We start from the raw sequence: 5888 nt of genomic DNA, 5'->3' as shown, positions 1-5888 counted from the left end.
CTACACAACCACAAGGGAAGGATTAGGAATGATATATACCGTAAAAGAATATAGACATTACCTATTAGCTAACAAATTTGTGTTCTTTGTGGACTACCAAGCCTTATTCTACTTGGTGAACAAGCCGTGCAACACAGGAGGAATAGTGAGATGGTTCATCATTCTAGAATTTGATTTCACTGTAGTTGTGAAAAAGGACACCACTCATCAAAGAGCAAATCATTTCTCAAGGATTATATCAGGAGAACCACCAAAGGGAGTAGACAATGATCTACCAAATGCATATCTGTTCTCCGTGGAAATGATACCTCGATGGTGGAAAAACATGGTATCCTTGATGACCATAGCTCAAGTGGATTTTCAATTATCACTTCCTATTACAACTAGATTAATTGAGCAATCAACTATGTATCAATTACTAGCTAGAATGCTGTACAAAATAAATTGAGATGGAATATCTCTTTTGTGCATTAATCCTGAGGAGAAAACCCAATACCTATGTCAAGCACATATTACCATAGTAGTACTTCACTTTGCAGAAGACCAAACTATGCAACGGATCTTGAGACTTGGAGTATTTTGGCCAACTATGAGGAGGGATGTTCATTCTTTTGTAAAACGATGTCCTCAATGTCAAAACCAAGCACCCATACCTCATGTGACATTGTTCCAAATATCACTCATTCCTAATTGGAGTAACTATCTAGTTACTTACTTGTCAAGCCGAGCATTTATTGAGGATATGAGTAAACGCCGCCAAAGAGCAATTGAAATTGAAGCAAGAGACTATGCTCTTATTGGAAACCAATTGTATCAGAGAGGAAAGGATCAACATTTGTGTCTTTGTGCAAATGAAGACGAATATATTCCTATTATAGAACAAGCACATGTTGGATTAGCTGGAGGTCACTTTTCGAGTGAGACCACCACAAGAGCAATCTTAGTGGCATACATATGGTGGACAACACTTTTTGCAGATGCCAAAGAATATGTTCAAAGGTGTGATGCATGTCAACAAGCAAAAATGCCAACCCGTGTAGATAGCATGCCCTTAAGACCAATGATGGGGGCTTTGTTGGGCCAATACAGCCACCTGCTTATAGAACCCAAGCTCAATATATCATTGGAGCTACAGACTATTTGAGCAAGTGGGCCGAGGCTAGAGCAACTCAAAAAAAATATGCCAAAACCACACCTACATTCTTGTATGAGAATGTTGTCACAAGATATGGACTGCCAATAGAAATTGTCAGTGATAGAGGAACTCATATCCTCAATGAGGTAATTGAGATCTGCTCAATGAATTTATGGTCATCCATAACAAATTTTCTCCCTATCACCCACAAGAAAATAGACAAGCTGAGCATACGAATAGAATTCGTAGCTTGGTATTGACTAGAGTGGTTAGTTCGGGACGGATAGATTGGGAAATGAATCTCCATGCTGCTCTATGGACTTATCAAGTTTCATTCAAAATTGTGCAAATTGTATGGAAATGTTTGTACAATTTTGAATGAACAACATGTACTTTGCTAATTGAATTCACAATCAGGAACAATTTTAAAGAGCAACATGTACTTTGCTCATTGAATTCACAATCACAACAAACAATAAGAACTTCAAGCCCTCCGCTGGCAACCAATCTTCAGAGTTTGGGTATTTTTTACACCACATGAGAGTCTCTTCCTCTACCTGCTTGATTCTAAATTGATGTTGAAAACTACGATCATTGAGATGTGAAAATGATGGCATGTTAGTGGAGGCACCAATCGAAAAAGACCTAAAATCATATCTTTTTTCCACAATTTTAATGGAGGTCTTGGGAACATAGGCATCTTCCAGCAAGACACAAATTTGTGGAAGGTCAAATGCGCTTTTCTTTGCCAACTTGACCGAGAACCTTCTAAACATTTGGTCAATTTGGTCATATGTGTGTGTTCCACTAGTAAAAACCCAAGCTTCACTTTTTTGAATATCTTCCTTTGCACCATCATATTCAAGTATGCAAGGAGAACTTGGTTTTTATTTTCTCTACTAGTCTTATCAAGTTGTAAGTAGAGGATAAGTGGTAGTTCACCTTGCCATTATTCAATGATGTTCTGAATGATGCTTATTGTCAAATTAGGATCATTATGAATATTTGGAAAATTAATAAAGATCCTTGATGACATGACACCATTGAAAACTAAGGCTCCAACAACAAGGAGCTCGATGAAGTTTTCCTCTTTGAGATTCTTTGGAGGACGCATAAAATGTGGCAACATTGTTTTCTTCTGATCCATGCCATCGATGACTAGGCCTAGATAAATTTTTTTCTTTTCTAAACAATTTTTCCTGTGCTTTGCTAGCTTTTGGCGCTCTTTACTTTGTTTCTCCCTGTGAATTTTCAATGCTTGTAGAATGGGCACTGTAAAAGAGTTTGAAGAGTGTTAGATTTTTGAAAATTTTCAGAGAAGTAATTTAATTTAACTAACCCAACCAAAAGTAACTTACATTTATCCTTCGTAGTCTTTGTTGTGTCTCACTTTGCTTTTAACTCTGCACATATATGGAAAATACCCACCTGCTCTTCTTGGGAATTTTAACATGATGAAATTCTTGTCTCTAAATTCGCAAGAAATATGGTAACGAAAGAGTGGACTTTAGACTATCTTTTTGTGACTCCACATATAGATTGTATACCTCTCGCTTAGTAAAGTTCTTGGGTAGATGTGTGAATTTTGAGTTAGGTAGCACTTCTCCATTAAAGGTGATGAAATTTCCCAACCATTTTTTGAGGTAATAGTATTGGGGGGTTTGATGTGTGCTAAATGCTAAAGAACACTTTCTTGGCTCACACTCGATATGATTCTTTTGAATTCTTAAATTGCTTATGCTAAATACCTTTAGGAAACTCGCTCTCCAAACAACATTTGATACCACATATTTTGTTGAGGAGGTGGAGCAACGTATACATGACCTCTGAATACATTCTGTGGACCCCTCTTTAAGTTGAAAAAATTGCTACACTCTTGTTGGATTTTCTAAAACCCTAAGCTTCTCAAATAATTTTTGGCACAACAAAACTCTCTAGATGTTGCTCGAACTTCTCGCCTTGAAAGAAGTCGTTGTTTTCTCTGACCTCTTACCCCTTGAGTTCCTCTTTGCCCATGGTATGTGTTGTTAACTGCTTCATTCCCATGAAGATTCTGTAGTTCTTCTTCCACCACATCAAAAGAAACTCCTCTTGAGCACCGTTTAGAAATTGGAGTTCCCTCACTAGAAAAGAAGTTGTGTTTATGGAAGGTGTTAGTGACATAGAAGGATAAAAAGGTTCTACTTATTAGGACTACTTAGAAGCTCCATTTGGTAGAGTGTGACAAACAAAATGAAGCAACTTGCATGATTATAGCTCTAAAGGGAGACTTAACACTAGGTTGGTAACCTAACAGGACATAAAAGTGTCCTTTCAAGGTTTTGAAAAAAACCTCCAAAACCATAGTAGATCCACTCATTTTGTGAAATCCTGTCATGAGGTTATAGTTCAAGGCCTACTACACATGGAAAAAATAATAAACTTGTAAAATTTCTCATCTTTTGGTCACACCAAGCCTCCAAAGTTGATGGACTAGTACCTTTTCATCAAAACAGTCATTTCTTACGTTTTGTTGCATAAAAATAAGATTAGGGATTTTTGTAGGGCTTGAGATAAATTCCCTACTTAACTTCAATGGGTTGGTGATCAGAACATATGATTGCTTCTCACTCAGTATTTTTTGTTTTGCCAAAAGAAATAGGTACAAAAAAGTTGAACTTTTACCATTCTGCAAAGCTATCATCAAAGTTTCTATAGCCACGCTCAATACAAATAATATATGTATGTTTTCTTAGTTATGTATTGTCCTTTAGGTTCATAACAAGCCATGGAGCATGTCAAAAGAATAATACATCTCTTACCAAGGGGAATCTTGGGGACAAAGATGAAGTGCTAAATACAACAAACATGAAAAAACTAGGTTCAACATTATGAGTTGTAGAATCCCATAGAAACTATTCAATATCTAGCCAAATTTGATCCTTATGACTAGATATGGTTACTACCTACAAAATGCATGTAGTTTTCACAAGAAACTAAAAATATTGAAAAAGCTATATTTGATATACTAGAATGTTTTGTTTTCTTCTATAATTGAAAAAATCAACCATGGTTGTCTACTATGCAAAACTCAAGGAATATTATCTTTATGCTACAATATGCGACAAAGAAAATCAAAACTACATTTGGATATCATGAAAGCCACCAAAAAAATCATAGAAGAGCTAAAATTGGCTAAAAAACAGGATTTGACAATTTTTGTAATTTGGTCATAACTTACAACTTTAAAATTTATTTCTCCCTAGAAGCATCATGACATGTTGAGGACTACTAAAGATAGTTCTCTAGCATTATAGACCTCACAAACATGAATTCTAGAGTGGTATAGTTGCAAAAAGTTGAAAAAAGCCAAAAATAGGACCCATTTTTTCACACAGTTTAGGTTGTGAAATGTTGTGCAAGGACAAGGTTAAAGATGGAATTGATATTCCAAAAAAATGTCGAGTTTTTTTCAGCTCATAAGACAACTTTCTAGATAGATAGCATCTCAAAATCCATTTTGAAACTCTTGACATAATTCAAGGAAAATGGTCACTTAACAGGACATAAAAGTGTCCCATTACCAACCGAGTGTTAATAGGGGGTTTTTAATAAAATTTATTTTTAAAAATAATAAAAATATATTATATTAAAAATAAGAGGCTTTAAAAGGAGACAAAGGTCTCATTTTTCACATGCAAAAGTTGTATTCCAAGCTCTAGAGCACTCATGGCACTCGCTTCCAATTGTGCTTCTTTTTAACAATTCCTTTTTCAAGGTAAGCAATAATTTTTGGATTAATTAATATTTAGAGCATTAATTCAAAGGTTTTAGTATTTTTAAGTTTTTAAAATTCTTGAATTTTATATATTGACTTTTATAGGTTAAATTGTAGAAAATCTGAAAAACAACTAGGTCACTTGAAAAATTTTAGTGCTAAAACAAGCTGTGTTTTTTAATAAGTATTTTTTTCAAAAATTGAAGCACAATATAATGACTAAAATCTAAAGTGGAACAAAAACTTGGATTCCAGAATCCTATTGTTTATTTTCATAAAATAACAAACTTCTAGAATATTTTCAGTTAACATCACTAAATTGTACAAAAAGACATGTCTTATTGGTTCAATTTGTTTTAGAAAGACAAGAGTAGTATAACTTCTTCTAAAATTGAAGCCTATGATAAAGTTGGATTCTAGAATCCACCTTTTAAGGCCAATATTGCATGTGAAATGCAGCTTGATCAAAGTGGATTCTAAAATCCAACTTTGCGCAATCTTTGGTGTTATGATTGCAAAATGTTAGAAACGTGGATTTTAGATTCCAGTTTTAAAAAAAGGTGGATTTCGAAAGCCAATGTCATGAAAAACTGGATTTTGGAATCCAACTAAGAGGATTCTGGAATCCAAATTTTTGCAAAAGTGGATTCCAGAATCCGGTTTTATGAATGAAGTGGATTCTGGAATCCAATTTTTTTGTAAAACTGGATTCTAGAATCCGTTTTTACGGAGATTATGGATTCTAGAATCCGTTTTTATGTAGATTGTGGATTCCAGAATCCGTTTTTACTAGACTTTGGTCTCCAAAATTCGTTTTTACAGAAATTGTGGATTTCAGAATCTGTTTTTACATAGACTGTGGATTCTAGAATCCGATTTTCAAAAAAAACTTGGATTCTGGAATCCAAAAACTACAATGTTTAAGGAAAAGAACGCACACAGACACACCCCTCTAGCAAACGTGACAAGACAAGAGAAGCAGTAGCGTCTAGAGCC

The sequence above is a fragment of the Adiantum capillus-veneris genome, chromosome 17, assembly GCF_014529385.1.
Source record: "Adiantum capillus-veneris isolate H3 chromosome 17, ASM1452938v2, whole genome shotgun sequence".
NCBI lineage: Eukaryota > Viridiplantae > Streptophyta > Polypodiopsida > Polypodiales > Pteridaceae > Adiantum > Adiantum capillus-veneris.
This window is presented reverse-complemented; position numbering follows the sequence as displayed.